The sequence below is a fragment of the Acinonyx jubatus genome, chromosome C1, assembly GCF_027475565.1.
Source record: "Acinonyx jubatus isolate Ajub_Pintada_27869175 chromosome C1, VMU_Ajub_asm_v1.0, whole genome shotgun sequence".
Classification (NCBI taxonomy): domain Eukaryota; kingdom Metazoa; phylum Chordata; class Mammalia; order Carnivora; family Felidae; genus Acinonyx; species Acinonyx jubatus.
In genome coordinates, this window is record NC_069381.1 from 51714970 (window position 1) to 51737322 (window position 22353).

A 22353-nucleotide genomic window follows, 5' to 3' on the forward strand; every position below is an offset into this window, starting at 1 on the left:
AACTAGACACCAAAGTGAGGGGCCAAGGAGTTTCCTGAGAGCTCGTGTATTTATGGTATCTCCTGAGCCTTTAAATTATAGATATTTTAGCCCTGTCCCTTTAGCAAAACCAAATCCTAACGTGGAGGCACTGTGTGTAATTTAAGGCAGGAATGTCTTTCCCTTTGCCCCAGGCAGCGGTGCTGTGGTGGGAAACATGTTGGATCAGGAGTCAGGAAGGTACTACCCAAGGGGCGTCTGCAGTTTTGGCATCCTCTAAGACTTGGACTTGAAGCCAGACCCTGCCATTTCCTGGCTGGATGGCCGGCATGCCTCAGTTGATGAATTTGTAAGGTGGTAGCATGATACCTCTTTTCAGGGTTATTGTGAAGATAAATATCTTCAAAGTATCCATGGTAAAGAAGCAATATCTGCAGGGCACATGTCACCTAGCATGGGCTCTCATCAACTCATTCATGTTTATCAGCCCACAGGCCTTCAAATGAATGAATCTCTTTCTTAGTCAAATCATTTGAATTCTGCTGCAGCTTAGTTAGAGGGACCTAGTCCAGCTGCTGAGTGGTCCCAGATGTAGTGGTCCAGGACCCCCTCCCTAACAAATACAAAGAGATCCTTTCGTGTTGAGGCTTCAAGTTGACTCTCTATGAGGCCAGATCACCATAGGTTCTGGAATTCAGGGAAAAAATTTTCCCCAGATAAAACAGAAAATTGTATTTCCTGACATCTCAGCCACCATCTGGCTTTTCTTCCACATCAAGTATCATATTTTGGCTACTGTACCCTGTTAAAACATTTACCATAAGCTCTCCCCCAGGGTATTTCAAGGCCCTCCCCATAAAACTTTCTAAGCAGAAAAATCCTTTGGGAATACGAGGGCCGGTCATGGATTAGGACAGGATTGAAACCCTTCAGCTCATGACATAGGAAACCTTCCCTGTTGGGGCCTTCACAAGGGTATTTTATTGAGGGATTTCTTCTTTTGTTTTACTATAAGTGTAATGTTGTTGTAAGTCCCAAATATTTCCGTATTGCTATCTGCTGTTGTGTTTGTCAGGTCTGTCTGGTGGAGAGGAGGCTCAAGACTTAGTTAAGATTCTCTCCTGGAGATTTTAGAAATACTCCCTTTGTTTCTGGTTTCAAGGTATCTGCCACTAAGTTTCAGTCTTGCATCCGTTTACTATCTTCTGGTGGCAAAGAGGTCCTGGGAAATTATCTGTTCATTAAGCACACATTGGTTGTTCACCAGGAGCCAGGCACTGTCCGAGACATGGGATGCAGAGAACAGTGAGACAGCTCTTGTCCTTGGAGTCCTCACTGTCTAGTGAAGGTTGCACCTCTGATCAAGGGCCTTTCCTGTCCTTAGAAAGGCTGATTAGGGGTGCCTGGGTGGCTCAGTCGGTTAAGCATCCGACTTCGGCTCAGGTCATGATCTCGCGGTTCGTGAGTTCAAGCCCCGCATCGGGCTCTGTGCTGACAGCTCAGAGCCTGGAGCCTGTTTCAGATTCTGTGTCTCCCTCTCTCTCTCTGACCACCCCCCCGTTCATACTCTGTGTCTCTCTGTCTCAAAAATAAATAAAAGTTAAAAAAAATTAAAAAAAAAAAGAAAGGCTGATTAGCCTGTATGTAACTGTGATTTGATACAGGTACAGATAGATTGATTTCTTTACTACCTGTAAGGTGGAATGAATAACCCAGAGCCTAGCGTGTTGGCCTAAATATGGCCACCACATTTAGTTAAGGTCATGCTAGATGCTGTAATAAGTAACAGCTCCTCCCAAATGTATAATGGACCAACAGAATAGAAATTCGTTTCTCGTTCACATCAAGCTCAGACATATCTGTTTACCAAGGTGCTCTTCTCCCAAGAGGGTTGCAGGATCCCAGTGTCCACAGGACCCTCTGCCGTCCACCAGCCGATGGGAGAAGTGGGAGTAGAAAGCACATCTACTTCTTAAATACTCAGACATAAAAGTGATATACATTGCCTTTGTCCACATTCTATTGGTGAGAACAAGTCACATGGCCATAGCATGATGCAAGGGGAAAGGGAGACCTGGCTTGGCAGTCACTTCCTGCAACATCTGTCCACTATGGATGGGGAACAGGTCACGTTGTTGGATAACTAGCTGTCTTAGTCACTTCTGCTTTTCACTGGTAGGTAAAAAAAGAAAACTTTAATTAGCTTCTCATCAATTTGCCCCTCTCACTCCCTGTTTCTTGGATCTCCAGGATCTTATAATTCCCTTTCTAGTATGATGGGATTAAAAGAACCTGGCACCTGTCTGGCTTGCTTGGTAGAGCATATGACTCTTAATCTCAGGGACATGAGTTCAAGCCCCATGTTGGGCATAGAGCTTACATTAAAAAAAATAGATCAATGAAATAAAAGAACTCCGAGTTGGAAGTCAGATTTGGGTTCTATAATTACTAACACTAACCCCCAGGATAATCTTGAGCAAGTCATTCTCCTTCCATGTGTCTCAGTTTCCTTATCTGTAAAATAAAGATAGTAATATCTCCTATACAGGGGTGTTTTGAAGATTAAATGTGATTCGCCTCCAAAGTGCCTAGCAGAGTGCCTGACAAATAAGAGAAACTCAACGTATATTTACTTATTAACTGAGTCAATGATGAAAGAAATTTTTATCAGCTGTTTCCTACTAACTTCCGTTGGTTCCTGTGATAGTGTTTCTTGACATTATTTGGTTAAGTGGTATAGGTGGGGAAGGTCTTGGGAAGGAACTGGAATTCTCCAGGTACCCAATAAAGTCACTGAGGGCAGGAGCTGTGTGTGAGCTCCTTTGTGTATGTCCTCCCCACCCCCCGTAGTGTGTCTGTATGGAGAGGATGCCTAGTAAGGCCATGCTGGATGAATGAATTTTGTTGAATTATGGATAAGTGGCTACACCATTTTCTCCAAGGGGCTGAACACTGAGGTGACCCCAGTTAGGGCCATAGACCAGAGTTGGGGTTGTCTGACTTCCAAGAATCAGAATATATTTGTTCTTTTGGTTCCAGGGTGTGAGGCAACATTTCCAAGGTGGGGAAGTCAGTGTTGGTACTTTCCTGGCTGAAAGTGTGAGAGCACCCTTTCACTCACCAGGCAGATATCTTTGGGCCTCTAGGCTGACTTTATTTAACAAATTGTCCACTTGGGTATTCAAAGCTATGAGTCTTTCTAGCAAATCATAAGCAACTGCGGTTGGGCTTGTGTTAGACTTGGTTTCAAGTCCTGAATGTGCCACTCACTTAACAGGGCTGAGTGGCAGAGTGGAAAGAGCATGGGCTTTGTAGTCCAACAGCTCTGGCTTCAAACCTGGCTTGCCAGGAAGGCTTTAGATGTCTTATTCAACCATCCCAAGCTTCAGTTTCCTCATCTGCAAAATGGGAACCATAGTCCTGCCACTCTCCCTTTCTGTCTCCCTCTGTCACAGGGTTGTTGAGGGACAGATTAGGGTAAAGGTTGAGAGGTTATGCTCTGGAGGCAGACTCCCTGGGCTCCTATAATTGTGGGCTAGTTATTTAAACTTTCTGTGCCTCAGCATCCCCATTTGTAAAATGGTGACAATAATACTCTCTACTCTAAATGCTTACTGTGTGGGATAACTGGGTTAATTAATGTGAAATGCTTAGAAGAGAGCCTGGCACAAAATAAACAGTCAATTGCAATGAGTAATAATGGATGTTATTAATATTATTAGGGTCATCATCAAGAGAATTAAATGAATATAGAGTTATTTGCTAACTCCAAAGCCACAGATCTTAAGTTTCATTACTAAAGCATTCATTAGGCCTTCCCCTACCCCCACCCAGCTCTATTTCCTGGCCTCTCTGGAATCATGGAAAATTTCTCAGCATCGAGGGAACATTTGCTTGATTTTTAGGCTTCTGGTTACTGTGGCCAAGAGCAGACGGGCTTCTTCCAGGTCCGAGCTGTGTTCTGGTGCTTTTGGCCCATTGTGTTTGGAGTACATGTTTCCTTCGGTGCACCTCCTAATTGCACAAACCAGAGCACTTCCCACCGTGGGTTTACACTGTCCCTGGAGTGGCAGGGAACTGGCCGCAGACCAGCACCACAGACTACAGAGGAGAAACTGGGGTGTCAGGATTTCTCTTAGTGTGAGCCATGTTCGGATACTCCACCCTGGGAAAGAGGGCAGGCATGGAGTTAGTGGCAGGAAAGACCACACGCCCAGAGGGAGGCTAAGAGTGTGAGGCTTGAGGTCTGACCAACCTGTGTTTGAGTCTCAGCTTTCCCTTTCCATAGCCATGTTACATTGGTTCATTGACTTCTGTTTGAGCCTCAGCATGTTCATCTATAAACGGGCATAATAATACCTATTCTATAGACTTGTGGCGAGCATAGGATGTGATGATTCAGTGTCTGCCACATAGCAAGCATTCAAAGAATATAAACTAAAGTCAGTTGGCAAGAGGTCAGCAAACCTGGGACCTGATAAAATGCTACCAATGTTCTGCAAGGCAATGGGCAAGTTGGTTGACTTCTCTGGGTGGTAATTTTCTTCACTTGTAAAGTAAGTGTGGTGGTTTTATACCATGTCAACTTAGCTAAGCTGGGATCCTGGTTCCCAGAATTTCCTTCCCTTTATTTAACAAATTGTCCACTTGGGTATTCAAAGCTATGAGTCTTTCTAGCAACTCATAAGCTGGTGGATTCCATTTCAAGTTGGCTCCAAGGCACATTTTGCTAGATTTGGAAGGTGGGAGTGAAGCAGGAACCCTTTTCTTTTTTTTTTTTTCAATATATGAAGTTTATTGTCAAATTGGTTTCCATACAACAGCCAGTGCTCATCCCAAAAGGTGCCCTCCTCAATACCCATCACCCACCTTCTCGTCCCTCCTATCCCCCATCAACCCTCAGTTTGTTCTCAGTTTTTTTTTATATATGAAATTTATTGTCAAATTGGTTTCCATACAACACCCAGTGCTCATCCCAAAAGGTGCCCTCCTCAATACCCATCACCCACGCTCTCCTCCCTCCCACCCCCCATCAACCCTCAGTTTGTTCTCAGTTTTTAACAGTCTCTTATACTTTGGCTCTCTCCCACTCTAACCTCTTTTTTTTTCCTTCCCCTCCCCCATGGGTTCCTGTTAAGTTTCTCAGGATCCGCATAAGAGTGAAACCATATGGTATCTGTCTTTCTCTGTATGGCTTATTTCACTTAGCATCACACTCTCCAGTTCCATCCACGTTGCTACAAAGGGCCATATTTCATTCTTTTTCATTGCCACATAGTACTCCATTGTGTATATAAACCACAATTTCTTTATCCATTCATCAGTTGCTGGACATTTAGGCTCTTTCCATAATTTGGCTATTGTTGAGAGTGCTGCTGTAAACATTGGGGTACAAGTGCCCCATGCATCAGTACTCCTGTATCCCATGGGTAAATTCCTAGCAGTGCTATTGCTGGGTCATAGGGTAGGTCTATTTTTAATTTTTTGAGGAACCTCCACACTTTTCCAGAGTGGCTGCACCAGTTTGCATTCCCACCAACATTGCAAGAGGGCAATGTTCAAGCTGTGGCAGGCACTGTGGCAGCACATGCACTTTGCTGCTGATCTACTAACTCAGCTAGTTGACAGAGGTGGGCCCACAGGGCCTCTAGCTCCTCCTAGATCCTCCTAGATCCTCGATCCTAGCTTTGTCAAGTCCTGGCCAGAGTATGTGGAGTTGGGTGCAAAGGGCACAGCTTCTCCTACAGCTCATCCATGATACTGAGATTGGAGGTGGCAGAAGACAGACAAGGGTTCCAGTCAATCTACATGAGGTCCAGATTTTTCATGTGGTTCCGGTTTGTTCTTGCTCATATCACTTCACATCTAGCTTTCCTTCCCAACTTGCAGTCCACTGACCTGTGTCAACAGTAGGCACAACACCCAACACACTTCTCCGGCAGTTCATACACTTGCAGAAGGTCTTAATTCTCGAACAAATCCCTTATTTTCTGTCTCTGATTCCACGTCTCTGCTTGAAATCTCACTGATACAGTAGGGATAGTAGCAGCAATTTCACAAGACTGCTTTTCACAAGGACCAAATGAGGTTGTGGATGAGAAATTGTTTTGAAAAGTATAATGCAGGTTATGTGTATGTGGTCCCTTTATTTTTTATTTAAAAAAAATTTATTTTTATTTTTTTTAATGTTTTATTTTTGAGACAGAGAGAGACAGAGCATGAACAGGGGAGGGTCAGAGAGAGAGGGAGACACAGAATCCGAAACAGGCTCCAAGCTCCGAGCTTGTCAGCACAGAGCCCAACGCGGGGCTCGAACTCACGGACCACGAGATCATGACCTGAGCCGAAGTCGGCAGCTTAACCGACTGAGCCACCCAGGTGCCCCTATTTTTTTTTACATCATATATGGGAAATTTTTTTAGTAAAACTCAAAAGTATAATGCTTGCAAATATTTTTAAAAGCAGAATTCTTGGTCTCCCCATGACCTGCTCCACTGTCTTCTTTCCAGTGGCTCAGGCCAAAATCTGGGTTCATCCTTGACATCATTCTCTCCTACACATCATTTCTTCTATTCAGACTCCTGTCACCTCTCACCATCTCCACCACTAGCTCCCTACTCCAAGCCACCATGCCTCTTGTAGAGATTATGTTCTTCTCATGGCCTCCCTGTTTCCACAAGGACTAATTCAGTTAGACCCAAGCTGGATCACATCATGCTCTGCTCACAGCCCTCTGGGTGGCTTTCCCCTTCCATGATGCCACAAACCCTTGTCTATTACTGCTTCTTTGAACTCATTCCCTCCCGCCATCTCCCTGGCTCACTCTCCTCTAGCCACATGGCCACTTGCCACTCTCCAAATATACCAAATGTGTGCCATTACTTACAATGGGACATCTTTCAGAGAGGAGGAATCAGACATCGGAACGATTGCTGTCTTGCATTACTGTTGGCATAGACACATCTGGGATGTCACTTGCTACCCATACACAAGTATTTACCAGTAAACTATATGACCACAGACCAAAGCTGGATGTCATTCTGGAAAGTGCTTTTTACCAGAAATTAAATGCAACTGGAACTTACTGTTAGTATTATGGTTATCAATGATAATTTAGAGTTTAATCAGTACAGTCCACAATAACATCTCATGTCTTTTGGCTATCCAGGATTTTCAGAGTGCTTTTGTGTCCATTATCTTTTTTAAGCCTCACAACACTAGCAGCTAGGCATTTTCTCCCTTTTTACAGATAGGAAAACGGAGACTCCCAGGAATCTGTTGACTCACTTAGAATTCGAGAGCTAGTGTTTGACAAGGGTAAAGCTAAAAAGCAGGTTTCCTAGGTGCCTGGGTGGCTCATTTGGCTGAGTGTGTGACTTTTGATTTCACCTCAGGTCATGATCTCATGGTTTGTGAGTTTGAGCCCCAGGTCGGGCTCTGTGTTGACAGCACGAAGTCTGCTTTGGATTCTCTCTCTCTCTCTCTCTCTCTCTCTGTTCCTGCTCCACTTGTGCTCTCTCTCTCAAAAATAAATAAACATTAAAAAAATGAATAAGAAAAATAAAAAGCAGGTTTCCTGACGTCAGGCTCAGCATTCTTTCCTTTTACTACAGTTAGGAGCTACTTATAAGGCCAAACTCAGTTAAAAGTAGGGCTGGATAGAATGAAAAAAATTGTGCATTCTTCATTGCCACCATCCAAGATTGAAACTGTTCCCACCATGCCCAAACCCCAAAGTTGACACTTTTTTTTTTAGATGGCAAATATCCTGGGGCGCCTGGGTGGCTCAGTCAGTTGAGCATCCAACTTTGGCTCAGGTCATGATCTCATAGTCCATGGGTTCAAGCCCCACATGGGGCTCTCTGTTGACAGCTCAGAGCCTGGAACCTGCTTTGGATTCTGTGTCTGAGAGTTTCTCCACAGAGAAAATAACATTTTGTCTTGTGGAAATTAGGAAGAGTGAGAATGGAGAAGTGTGGGGAAGCATATGGTTCAGGTGAGTTGAATAAGTACATTATTATCCTTGTTTTATGAACAGGTAGTATGACTCAAGGTGCTCACGCTTGAAGCTGACGAGGAGCAAAGCTGTCTTATCATGTTTCTCATGTAAATAAGGACGTTGGATAAATATCACTGAACTCTTTTCTAATACACCACGTGCCGACTTGTGGAGCTTCTGCGGCAAAGCCAGGAAGCCCCGAACGTGCATCGTTTCGATACTTGCTGTTTATTACTAATAAGCATTGTCATTTACTGGACACCGATGTTAGGTATCATTGCTTTACCCGTAATCTCTCACTTAACTACCTCTTCCCCCAACCCACTGGGAAGTTCTATGTACCTCTGTTTTATGTGTGAAGAAACTGAGCCTCAAGGTTATAGAGCTGCTATATGGGGGAGCTGGGATTTGAATGCAGGTCTATTCCACACTGAAATTCACATTCGTTGTAATGTGGCACATCAAAGCAGAGGAGAAAGGGCACAAAATCAGAGGTGATAGCCTTAATTGAATTTAAAAGATTGTAGGCAGAGTCTATTTGAGTCCAGAAAATTACTTACTGTGATTAGATACAATCTCCTCATAGGGTTGTTTTGTTACTAAAGAAACCTGTATAAAGGGCCCAGCATAATGCCTGGCACATAGTAGGTACCATGTAACTGGCATGGAGGTGATGTAGGACAGTTTTTAGGACTCATGCTCTGCCGTGAGATTGCCTGGGTCCAAATCCCACCTTCTCTACTTACTAGCTGTGTGACCTTGGGCAGGTCACAGAACCTCTCTGAGCCTAAATTTCCTCATGTTTAAAATGGGAACAAATCATCATCAAGAGATTTTGACTGTATCTATAGTCACATGAATTTTTTTTTTCTGGCCTCATGTATGCTGCTTTTGTTCTAAGAACAAAGACCATGATGGAAGTTGGGGTGAGTGACCCTTGGGGAAGGAGATGAAGGCCCTGTTTCCTCAGGGCCTTTCACATTGAGAAAGCCCCTCTGCATTAGGAGGAGGCCTCCAAGAAGTCTGCTGGACCCATTGTCTCCCCATGTGCTCTCAGCTCAATTTCCCTCCCGAGCTTTGTGTGGGGATGTGATGAACACGGGAAGAGGCAGTTTAGGGCCGTGAAGTTGGGGAGGGGAGAGGGCGACAAGAGGGGTGGGAGGACAGTGCTGGGTTCCTGCCAGGTGGGCTGGAGACACAGGCACCCTGTGCTGGCTGGAAAGATTGGTGGTTTCTGCATTTATGTTCCAACGTTGGTGGCACAGGGGGCCAAGGACCTGGAGGGAGTATGGCTCCAGGCTGACTGTCATGGAGGGCAAGATGGGCAAACTGGGGACTACTATCTTGTTTGTTCCAAGGGCCCAAGGAGCACAACAGATTGTCTAGATTATCTAGTTTTGTGCTCTTTGGGACAAAGTGCCCAAGGCCTCCAGATTGCCCAGGCTCCAGGTCAGTGGAGGTGAGAAGGTGCAGGAGGTGTGGAGGGGAAGGCTTGCTCCTTTCTGGGAGGACATTTGTCCTCCAGTCAAGGTCTCATGTAATTGGGGCTGACGGGCCTGGATATGAGTGATAGACCAGGCTCTCTGACCAGCTGAGGTCCCCTCTCCTTGCACAAATGAATAGGAAATAACCAGAGTTTAGATCTCCAGTCATTTCCCACATTGAGGATCTCCTAAGGTGCTCCTGGGACATCACCTGGGGCTTCAAGGATAGAGTTTAATTTTGAGGGGTTTTATGTTGCCTTTTTTTTTTCTGATGCTAGAAATATAAGCTGTTTGTACTATTCAGTGAGAATGAGGGAAACGGTTGTGTTTAGCACAATAGCTATAACAATGGAGAACTCAGTATCTGACACATAGCAGTTCTCCAGTAAATATTTGTTGAATGGATGAATGAAGCTCGTACAGAGGGAAAAAGACTTGCAGGGGGGAAGAAAAAACAAAAAACCCTGAAATGTTGTTATGGGCTGGTGATAGGATTAGTGGTGATTTTTATATTTTCCCTATCCTCTAGAGCTTTGTATTGTGGTAATAAGATTATTATAATAACAGGTAATTATGACTAAAAGGAAATTTGAGCCAAAATTAAGGGGTCATTTTCTTATGAAGCAGGAGCCTGCTTATAGACTCAGCAGTTCAGCGGTGGGAACCAAGGCCTGGTGAGGAGGGTTACCTTTTTATATCTATTTCACTTCTCCTTCTTTTCAAAAAGAACTAAATCTCTCCCTACCCCAAGTGAATGCCTACCAATCCCCTCTTGCCCCAAACTAATCAGTGCCCAATTCAAAATCCTGCCAAGATTCTGAAGAGGGAAGATTTTGTAATAGTTGATTAAGACATGAGGCTTTAGAATAGACAAATTATTTGAGTGCCTTAAAATATACTGTTAATTCTGAAAAGACCTCCTTATGACATACATTTTTTCAAAAAGCATCTTCTCCTGATTTTAACATTGGGTTGAGAACTTTATCAAGTTTACAGCAATCAGCCCTTTTACTGTGATGTGTCACCGTCCTGAAGATTGACTGTTGTCCAACCAGGAATAGATAAGATTTGGGGAAATCCTCTCCCAGGCCTTCCTGTTCTTTTATGAGGAGTTGGTCCTAAAATATTTGCCCATTATCTTCTAACCCCATAACCTTCCAGGCTAAACTAAAGCCTGCTGAGGGAGCTGTAGCCACTTTAGGATCAGGCTGGAAGAGCCTGGCTCCTGTGCTATCTGGTGACAAGATTCAGAGACAAGACGGGATCACCCTCTTCATCTCCTAAGACCTGGTCACGGACTCCATGGGAAGTTATGGTTGCTATGGTGTCATCAGCACACCATGAGCCAAAATGTCATTTAAAAAAGAACCCCACCTTTCCTTTAAACCACTCAGAAGCCTGTTTAGACACAGGGTCGGGCTGAGGTACTTGAATATTTGGGTAAAGAACAGGTTTGAGATTCCTGGGATGCATCCTTCAAACTATGGAGTTCCCAGTCCATCCTTACTGGGCAACTGGAAGGGGAGCTGGGTTTTATTCCTAGCTCTGCCAAGAACTTACTGGGTGACACTCCCCAAGTTACTTTACTTCTTTAGGCCCCAGTTTCCTCATTTTGTTCCTGCAAAATGGGAACACTAATCCTCACCTCATAGGGTTGTTGTAGAGATGAACCGAGCTAAGGTAGGTGAGGGGGCCTGAGCTGTAGGGGTGCTCAATCATTTTAACCCCCTCCCTCCTTTCACCACAAAGAATCAGGACAGTGCATTCAAGGTTGTCAACTGCTGCACTGACTTATGCTAAGTCCCTCCATATATACCACCTGAGTCAGAGCTTTTAATTAATGCCAGGTGAACTCTGGCTGGGCTCTTACAGTCCCAGAGCTCTGAGTCATGTTTCATGCAGGGTTTAGTGCAGGAGCATTCGGGGAAGGACTCGTGCTGCTCTGGGTGAGTGGGGCCACACCTTATGCTGGGGTGTTGGTGGTAGTGGTTGCATTTTGTTGTTGGTTTGTTTGTTTTAAAAAATTCACATCCTGTCCCACAGCTGGGGCATAAAATCAAGCTTTAGTTGTGGGCTTTTTGTTTACTTTATTCACTGGATGGGCTGGTCAGGAGTTTAACGGAGGTCAATGTCTTTATGTTGCTCGGATTCTGTGAAGAGACTCCGGCAGTTTCTGGCTACTAAATCTGCTGGTGTAAAAAAAGGAACTTAAAAAAAAATAGGTCGACTCACACCGTCTGGCTGCTTTTAGGATAAATTCATTTTTGTTTTGCTTAAAAAGCAATAACAACAAGCTTGTAAATGTTTATGTGTTTTCATTTTGCACAGGCAGCTTTGGCAATGGGAATATTTGGTAGAAAAAAATAATTAGAGAAATAATTGTGGCCGCTCTCCCAGCTGCAAATCATTGATTCAGCTCCACTTAGGGAGGGAAGGAGGGTGGAAGAAGAAAAAGAAAAGGGAAAACAAAAAAGAAAAAGACAAAAAGAAAAAGTAAAAAAGCAATTAGCTTTATTGCCAGAGGACGGCTCCCTGTCAGTTCCCCTGAAGTCACCCTCACATCCTTTCTCTCAGGACAAACACCTCAGAGGTCTTGAGAGTATTTGATTTATAAAGGCTGAGAGCAGACAAAACAGACCAGCTCAAAAATATCTTTCAAAATTTAGTAACATGATAAACATAATACAATTCATTAAAGAAAAATGAGAATATATCGAAAAGAAGAAAGGGAAAGAATTCCTGGTCGTCCAAACACAACTATTGTTGACATTTTCATGTAGTTTCTGGATGTCTTTTTGCTTTACGTGTATTTCCTCATTTGTTTCTCGTAGACGTAATGACGGAGTGTGTACCCTTCTGCACTCTGCATGTCCTACACAACAGATAATAGCATCGATGGAAGCCTTGCTATGTGCCGAGTACTGCCTGCCGCTGTTCGGTGTCCCTCAGCCCACCTGACATTCTCACCTGTCAATCATCAACCACCACTACATAAATGTGTTTAAGTCCCTGAGCATTTCTTTGGCATCACATTGTGGGAAAACAGCTGGATGAAGTTTCACCCAGTTTAAAGGCTATTTGAGGATGATCTTACTTCAGATGAGCTACATGACATGGAATTTTCACCATGGGAAGCCTCAGGTGTATGTGTTGACTGGGGGAGGGGAGTGGGGGGAGGAGGTGGGGGTGGCTCAGCTTTTTTATATTTACCCAGAGGGAGCACTATGACACTTCCTTGTGAAGATTTTACTAAGTTGAGTCCAGACATTTACAGTTTTAAAAGCTTGCTCTAACTTTATGGGTGAGTTTAGTATATTTCAAAATAATCGTAATTTTTTCCCCAGAGGTTCATATAAGAGATTATATATATTATACCTGAGTATGCATTATACCTGACCTAATGCCCTCTGAAGGCATTGTTTTAATGTCAGGAAGATTTTTTTTCCAATATTTTATTTAAATTCAAGTTAGTTACCATATAGGGTAGTGTTGGTTTCAGGAGTAGAGTTTAGTGACTTTTCACTTACATATAATATCCAGTGCTCATCACAAGTTAGGAAGAATTTTTTAAAAAAGAGAACATTAGAGGAGTCAGACATGTCAGAATGGGATCTTGTTTGAAAACCAAAGAGGAGACATGCAATGAGAATTTTCATGGCAGTTTACCAGGAGAGGCACACTTTTCCAAGGGCATCTGGGGCACATGTCCAACCTGGGAATGTTGAAACACCCAACTTGATGGGCATTTGTCTTTTAGAGCAATGAAACTTGAGGTACAAATATAGGCATCTATGATGCCAATTGGGAGAGACAGGCATTGGATTAAGATGCTATGGACATATAAATCCAACAATGATGTCAAATATGAGGCTTAACCAAAATTCCTGTGGACAGATATTCCAAGATAAACAATGAACTGCTTCCCACATGACAACTCTATGTAATAATAACTCGGGACAAGACGTGAAGAGGTATTCATATATATTCCAACTCCTAGGACAACAAATATGTGTATAAAACATTGTTTTCCACCAAGTTGAAAATTATTAGAAGTCTGTTTGAATCATTATAACTCTAAACATTACTTTTCAAATAGCTTCTATTAAATTTAACAATTCTCCTGAACAATCTCATATAAAGCAGCTTGAAATGATAATAGGAACTACACTTAAAACACTCACTAAAACTCAGTAAAAAAATGCTAGTGGCTCACAATATGGATACCATTATTATCCCAATTTTATAATCTGGGTCAGGACTAGGGCAAAGCAAGTAAGTTTCCCAAAGTACAAAATTTAAGGAGGCACTCACTCTCAGGCTCCTTAAATTTTGTCAAACCTACAAGTGAGTGCCTCCTTAAATTTTGAGCCCTGTGTGCCTCACTTCCCTCATGCTAGTCCTGATGCTTTTGTAGATGAAGGAACTGAGGCTCTAAGAGTTAGGCTAATTGTCTAAAGTCCTCAGTGAATAAGTGGCAGAGTGAAAACTTGAGCCTGGTCTTAATTAGCTCCAAATGGCTTCAGTCCTTTACTAAATATTGACTAAATCTAAGAAGGGCACCCCAGAAACACAACTTCTACCCTCCAAGAATTAATAGACATGGGGGGAAACAGACATATGTGTAATAATTTGAAATGTGCATTAACAGTAGATGTTAACTGGCATCCTTTAGGGAATGAACATTCTTTGTTTGCAAAGATAAATTTTATCTTTGCAAAAACATCTTGATAAACTTCTGAGGTGAAAGAGAGAGTATGTGTTGGCCAAAAAATGAAGAACAAATAAAGTGGTTAAGTTGCTCCTGGGAAAATGAGAGATAGAAGAAGGAGAAGGAGAGGAAGGGGAGAGAGGAGGAAGAGGGGAGGAAGGAAAGGAAGAGGAAGAAGGGGTGGGGGAGAAGGAGAGAAGGGAAGGGAAAAGAAGGGTAGTAGAACAGAAATGGGAGGGATGAGAGGATCCAATGAGTTGGTGTGAGGTTGGGGATTATGTATAGGAAATGGCAGTAAAATTTCCCTGGTGGAGAGGAAACTTAAAACAGTATTTTAAGAATAGAAATGCCACTGCCTGCATTTTACCCTGCTCTCCCCCCACCCACCATTTAAGTAGTCTTTGGTATCACAAATGTTCACTATAAGGAAGGGTTTGTATTGGAAATTTGGGAAGGGCACAGGACCACTGCCAGCCCTCATTACACATTTGTGCAAATTGGAGAAAGGTGCCCCTTCTGGGTGGGTATAGAAGGTGAGTAGGGCACAGGCTGGTTTTTCAGACCTCCTTTCCCCCTTAGCTTTGTGCCCTTGAGCAGGGCAAAATTTATATAGCCTTACATGGTGGTCCTGGTCACACTGGGGTCAACATTGTGCAGACCAGAGGCAGCATGCATAGAAGCAGGAATTGCAGTTGGGGGACAAGGAAAATACAGGCCTTTGGGAATTCACAAAAACTATAGGAAAGGCTTCAGATTTCCACAGGGCATAGAACTGGAATTCAACGAACCTTATGGGACTAAGATCTGGATTGCCTGTATAGACACACAACTACACCATAACATGGTATGTGTGCTGATGGAAATAGGTACAAAGTGCTGTGAAGCCCAATAGCTAGTCCTGCTTGGAAGAGCTGGGAGGCTTCCTAGAGGCAGTGACATTTAAGATGCTATTCAAAGGCTGAGCTTGTTGAGAAGATGGTATGTTTGGGGCCTGGGGAGAAATTCAATTTGGTTGCAGCAAAGCTTGTGTATGGGGGAAATGGCATGGCATGGGAATGGAGGAAAGCCACAGCTGAACTATTAAGGTTCATAAGTGCAAGGTTTTGATTATCCCATAGGAGCTGGGGAACCACTGGAAAATGGCTAAGTAATTAGCAAGTTTTTTTCTGGCATGGAGGAAGAGGCTGGAGCAGGGTGGGAATGTTTGCCATGTTCCGGGTGGCTCAGGATGAGACTAAAACTAAGGTAATAGCAATAGGGATGATGAAAAATGTACTACTTTGAATAAATATCAGTTAATTAGGATTGCCAGCACTTGGTGGGGGGACCTATCGAGCATGACTGAATCGAATTTTCTAATTTGGACGACTGGGTGCATTATTGCTTTCCAGTCCCCAAACCGGAGTGCACATTGCTCTGTGTTGAGGGTCTCATCCCCCTCCCTGCTCTTGCCCTGAGGACAACAGAGAAGTTGTTTCTTACTATCTGGGGCCCAGGGTCAAAGAAAGGGGGACATCAGGAGGGATAGACCCCAAAGGCAGGGAAGGCATGCACAGCTTGGTTTTTCCTGCATATTTGGGGCAGAGTAGCTGCAGGTCAATCTAGAAAGGGCTTTCCAGATGGTGGCTGACAGAGTAGCAAGTAGGCAGGGAGCAAGAAGGAGTCTTGTGTACCTCCACCAAATTCCCGAGAGCAGAGCAAGTGAGCTGAGCTAGCATGTGTCATGCACATGGAAGGACACCATTCGTACTGAATCAGTAGTAGAGGCATGTACTGAGAGTAGAAGAATGACTGAGTCCCTCTCTCCCCTTTCAGGTGCCCTATCTTTGTGAGTCAGCCTGAACCATGGCTTTGTTACAAGGGGATCTCAGAAGCAGGAAAGCCCATCCGAGGTCTGAAGTTGAAAGATCCAATAAGGTGAGTGCTGTAGGTTTGACAGGTAGTATTTCTCCCATTTTTTAAATGATGATATTCAAGCCCAGGGAGACTAAGTAACTTGCTCACTGTCTTCCAGGCTGCAAGGCCTAAAGCCAATAATGACAAATAAATCTCTGGAGGTAGGTACTTTGTAGACATTGTTCTCAGCATCTTTTTTTTTCTTTCTAGTTTGAGATATCATTAATCCAAGGCATACAAAGTAATTGTTTGAAATCTCTCTATATTGTGAAATGATGACACAATAAGTTCGATCACCTCACATAGTTACAATTTCTTTTTCCTTGTGATGAGAACTTTTAAGATATACTCTCTCAACAAGTTTCAAATATACAATGCAGTATTAATTATAGTCACCATACTGTATGTTAGCTACATCCTCAGGATTTATTTATCTTATAACTGGAAGTTTATACCTTTTGACCACCTTCACCCATTTCATCAACCCCCCATCCCTGGCCTCTGGCAACCACCAATCTGTTCTCTGTATCTATGAGTTCATTGTCTGAGATTCCATATATAAGTGAGATCATACTGTATTTATCTTTGACTTATTTCGCTTAGCATAATACCCTCAACAACCACCCATCTTGTCACAAATGGCAGATTTCTTTATTTTGTTTTATTGTTGAATAATATTCATATGAGTGTGTGTGTGTGTGTGTGTATATATATATATATATATATATATATATATATATCACATTTTCTTTAGCCATTCATCTATCAGTGGACCCTTAAGTTGTTTCCATGTCTTAGCTATTATTTTCTTAAAAAATATTTTTAAGGTTTATTTCTTTATTTTGAGAGCGTACACACAAGTGGGGTAGGAGCAGAAAGAGAGAGAGAGAGAGAGAGAGAGAGAGAGCGAGAATCTCAAGCAGGCTCCACATTGTCAGTACAGAGTCTGATGCGGGGCTTGAACTCATGAACCACGAGATAATGACCTGGGCTGAAGTTGGATGCTTAGCCAACTGAGCCCCCCAGGTGCCCTCATGTCTTGGCTGTTGTAAATAATGCTGCAAAGAACCCGAGCATACAGCTATCTTTCGGAGATAGTGATTTTGTTTCCTTGTTTTCAGCATCTTATTTGAATCATGTCTTCCCTGTGACATTGGCACTTGTATAATCCCCATTTTACAGATGGGGAAACCAAGATACAGAGAATGTAAGTAACCTGCTCAGGGTTACAAATCATATATGATAGAACTGGAATTCAAATCCAGGAAGTCTGGCATCAGAGCAGACAACCATGTTGCTCCTTTGACTTCAGCACCAGTGAAGTCTGGTCTTTTCAATACATTTACAGCCAGCTCTTGGCATAGCAATGTCAAACGTGATGCCAACAATTTAATATATAAGGGATTTCAAAGGCACACCTCTGGGGAACTCATGATTTCCGCATTGTAGGAAATAAATTACTGGCTCAGTGTCTTCAATTGAGATCACAAGCGCAGTCTTAGCAGTGGGGTGGCGGTGGTAGTAGCATTTACCTTTGTTGTTGTTGTTGTTAATTTCATGGAGGGTGTATTAGAATGAGATGAAATCAGCCACAGTCAGCAGTGACTTTCTCCCATTTTGGACAATCTATAGCATTGGTTAGAGCTCCCTTATGTTTAATATCATTGCTCATCTAAAAACGTGTACTATTTCCCAACGAGTGGTACAATGATCACTGAAGGCTTGATATAATTTTAGATGGCACACAGATAAACATTTTTTTCTATTTTAATAGCTACATATTTATTTTAATGTAAATCAGGAGAAATAGATATCTATCCTACCCTTGAAACTCATGGGTATTACAGTTCAGAATAATGCTAAGATAAAAAGTGGGGCCAGTGTGCTGAGTTGGCTCAGTCAGAAGAGTATGCAACTCTTGATCTTGGGGCTGTGAGTTCAAGCCCCATATTGGGTGTAGAGATTACTAAAATAAATAAATAAATAAACTTAAAAAACAAAACAAAACCTGAGACCAATTTGAAGAAAAATGTCAAAGAAATATTAGTGCAGGTGACACTCAGATATGAAAAATATGAATGCCAAATGTTTGGGAAATAATTATTTTAGGCTAAAAAAAGTTTTGATAGTCAGATAACAGTGAGTTCATATCCTAGATCTGCCCCTTATGAAGATTAAATAAGATAAGATTTCTAAAACACTTGGCTTAATAAATCTTTGGCTGTGTTATTTCTCTAATTTATCTTGTTTTAGTCCTGTCTCCTTAATTAGATTGTAAAAACTTTCAATGACAAAAAAGATACACTTTGCAAAGTAAAAAAGCTTGTACTAAGTAAAGCATATAGCAAGGTCATTGAAAATGATATTTGTCCTCTACATATTTATAATCTAAAGTAGTCTCCAGGAAGCCATAAGAGACTCTTAAATGTAGAGAACAAACTGAAGGTTGCTGGAGGGGAGGTGGGTGAGGAGATGGGCAAAATGGGTGATGGGCATTAAGGAGGGCACTTGTTGGGATGAGCACTGAATGTTTTATGGAAGTGATGAATCACTAAATTCTACTCCTTAAACCATTATTTAAAAAAACTTTTTTTAATGTTTATTCATTTCTGAGAGATAGAGACAGACAGAGCACAAGTAGGGAAGGGGCAGAGAGAGGGAGACACAGAATCCGAAGCAGGCTCCAGGCTCTGAGCTGTCAGCACAGAGCCCAACGCGGGGCTCGAACTCACGAACTGTGAGATCATGACCTGAGCCGAAGTAGGATGCTCAACCAACTGAGCCACCCAGGCCCCCGTCCTTAAACCATTATTATACTATAGGTTAACTAACTTGGATTTAAACAATAAAAAAACCCCAGTATTATTCATCATATTAAATGAACTTCTGTTTCCTGGAATTTGATAGCATTTCCATACGCATATAGATAGGCTGGGATGGTTCACTGAGAAAGTGTAAGTATAATTCCTAATGCAACTTTCTTAGGAAATGAGAGATGAAGTCAGTGGGTAAGCAGTCTGAATTTTACTACTACTAAAAAAAGAAGGCATTCTTTTATTTGCCCAACTATAGAGTCATTGTGTCACTTCTTTCTCAGTCTAGTGCCAGCAAGACACATAAAAATTGGACAAAGAAATGACATTTAATGAAAAACAGAGAGGGAGGCAATCCATAAGAAACTCAAATACAGAGAACCAACTTAGGGTTGATGGAGGGGAGGCAGGTGGGGGGATGCGCTAAATGGGTGATGGGCATGAAGGAGGGCACTTGTTGGGATGAGCACTGGGTGTTACATGGAAGTGATGAATCACTAAATTCTACATCTGACACCATTATTATACTGTACGTTAACTAACTTGGATTTAAATAAAATAAAAAAAAAGAAATGACATTTAGCGGACAAAGGGTTTTTGGCAGGGAAATGGGCATGGCCCAGAATATTGGCTAATGACGCTGCCTTTCATCTCCTTTTGGGATTGAGATTGAATCCTGTGGTAGACTGCCAAAAAAAAAAAAATGCCTGCAGTTCTTCAAGTGCTTTGCAATGTGACTTTGTCAGCCATTAAGAGATGGAATCTTTTCCCCTACCTCTTGAATCTGGGCTGTCTTGTGACTTGATTTGGCTGCTAGAATGGGGCAGAAGAGACGGCATGTCAGTTCTAAGCCCAAGATCTCGCACACCTCTTCTTTCTCTCGTATTCTTCTGCCTTCACCATGAGAACAACACTGAACTAGCCTGCTGGGAGATGAGACAACATGGGGAGCAGAGCTGCATCATCCTAGCTGAGGCCATCCTAGATCAACCATTTCCAACAGATTTTCCAGCTGGTGGCAGACACCTGAGCAAACCCAGCTGACATCCTATGAGCCCATTTCAGATCAGTGTAGTTGTTCAGCCAGCCCTGAAAGGCATGAGAAATGACAAATGGTTGTGATTTTAAGCCACTAAATGCTGGGATGGTTTGTTATGCAGCATTATTATGGCAATAGATCAATGATGAAAGTACCAAGGGCAGATCTCATCAGTGACACAGGAAGTCTGTTCCCCTCCAACATGCACTCTTCCCCAGGTTCCTGCTAACTTTTGCATTTGCTCTCAATAGTGGCTTCAGTTCCATCCTCACCCAGACCCACAGAAGATAGGCTATGAGTTACCTACTTGGGAAAGGTGGCCAATTCTTGTGTTACATATGTCCACAGGAAACCACACTCATGTTCCCCTAGCCCAGAAAAGTAAGTCACTGACATGGAAAAAATCCAGACCTTTCTCTCTTGTTTCCATGCTTATGTTTTAATCCATTTCCACTCAATTCCCAACCATTCTGCTTTGGAGAGGGCTAGCTGAGAGTTCAGAATCAAGAAACCTGGAGTTGCACAGATCTGGATCAGACTCTGGCTCTGCTGCTTACTAGCTCTGTGACCTTGTAAATGTCCCTTAGCTCATTGGCCCTCAGTTTCTTTGTACTAAAAATGGGGATTATGCTCTCTATCTCTAGGGTTATTGTGAGGAATAAGTGAAGTATGTATTCAGGACATATTAAGTGCTCAATAAAGAGTACTTTTGACTAATTGGTTGGTTACTCGACCGGTTCTCTCCAATTCCCAACTCTGGGGCTTCCTTTCAGAGCTCTGTTTCGGATTCACACTGCCCGCTCCACCGCCAGCAGTATTCTCAGGTTGCTCAGGACCTGAGCTCAATCTCCAGTCCCTGTGAGCACCCAGCCTTCTGTACTCTACATCAGTCTCCTGGTGCAGATTCACCTTGGATTGGCACAGAATGGCATCAAAGCCTTTTTGCAAATGGGTCAGTGGGCAAGCCTGCCTTCCCAAACCCCAAGCTCTACTGACCGCTTGCTATTATTTTCACATGATGCAATGTTCCCTCTCCCCTTTGGAGCAGTATTAAGTTTCCTTCCATTCCCATACACTTCAGAGACTGCTGTCCCTCTCACATTTCAGACGCTGACCCGCTCCTTTGCACTTTTCCCCTCTGCTTGTCTGGAGACCTGCATAATGAAATTCAGACAGTGGTGACTGCTGGGCTCTGTCTGCTTCCCCTCAGTATGGGCGACGAGGGCTGGGCCGCTCAGCCTTGCGGGGAGCGTGCTTCTCCCATGGCCTGGACATAAAACTGGGCAAGAGCAAGCCTGGTGACTTCATTTCTTTTTGTCAGATCAGAGGTCCCTCACTCTGAGGAGGAAGGCAAACACTTTTGATCTGACTGTGGGGGGAGGGGCGGGGTGGAGAATACATGTGATATATAAAATGAAACACACTTTCCAAAAACAACAAGGCTGAGTCATAATAACTTACATTTGTGGCGCACTGTAGTTTGGAAAACTCTTTTCACACGCATTGTCTCGTTCAATTCTCACAACAGCCCTGGGAGGCAGACAGGACAAGGATTAACATCCCTGTTTAACCATGAGGTCACACAGCAAGTTGGGTGACAGAGTCCCAGCCCACACTCAGGTCTCTGGACCCCACACCCAGCCCTCCATCCTCTGTATTATGCTGTCTTCTCCCTTGTATTTCACACCATGACTTAGGCGCAACATTTGTAAAACTTTCCCATAGAAACATTCCTTATGGCAGAGGGGAATGAATATCCTAGAAATGCAAAATTACTACCAGATTCTGTGTTTTATCTTAAAAAAAATTTTTTTAATGTTTATTTATTTCTGAGAGAGAGAGAGAGAGAGAGAGAGAGAGAGAGAGCAGGGGAGGGGCAGAGAGAGAGAGGGAGACAGAGAATCTGAAGCAGGCTCCAGGCTCTGAGCTGTCAGCATAGAGCCCAATGTAGGGCTTGAACCCACGGACCATGAGATCATGACCTGAGCCAAAGCTGGATGCCTAACTGACTGAGTCACCCAGGTGCCCCTCTATGTTTTATCTAAAAAGATTCACTCAAACTATGAATTTTAATTTAATAATTATGTCATATTATATTAGATATAGTTTATGTTCTTTAAATTTGTTTTAATGTTTATTTATTATTGAGAGACAGAGAGAGACAGAGCATGATCTGGGGAGGGGCACAGAGAGGGAGACACAGAATCTGAAGCAGGCTCCAGGCTCTGAGCTGTCAGCACAGAGCCTGACGTGTGGCTCGAACTCACAAACCACAAGATCATGACCTGAGCCAAAGTCAGATGCTTAACCAGCTGAGCCACCCAGGTGCCAGGTATAGTTTATATTCTTAATATAAAAGTAAGGTTTTATTGTAGCTTGTTTCAGATAAATACTTCAGGAATATAGCTTTGCTTAACCCCTGGTAACTGTGGAGG

The 22353-nt window shown here is 43.0% G+C and overlaps 1 protein-coding gene across 1 annotated transcript in view; it reads left to right on the forward strand.

The window, feature by feature from the left end:
• ROR1 (receptor tyrosine kinase like orphan receptor 1) overlaps nt 1–22353 on the forward strand; it is a 466977-nt gene that overhangs the window by 12943 nt on the left and 431681 nt on the right. The window contains exons 5-7 of the mRNA XM_053214186.1: nt 8018–8249; nt 12294–12603; nt 15986–16087. The gene's annotated coding sequence lies outside the window, so the exon portion shown is untranslated. The remainder of the gene's footprint in view (nt 1–8017; nt 8250–12293; nt 12604–15985; nt 16088–22353) is intronic.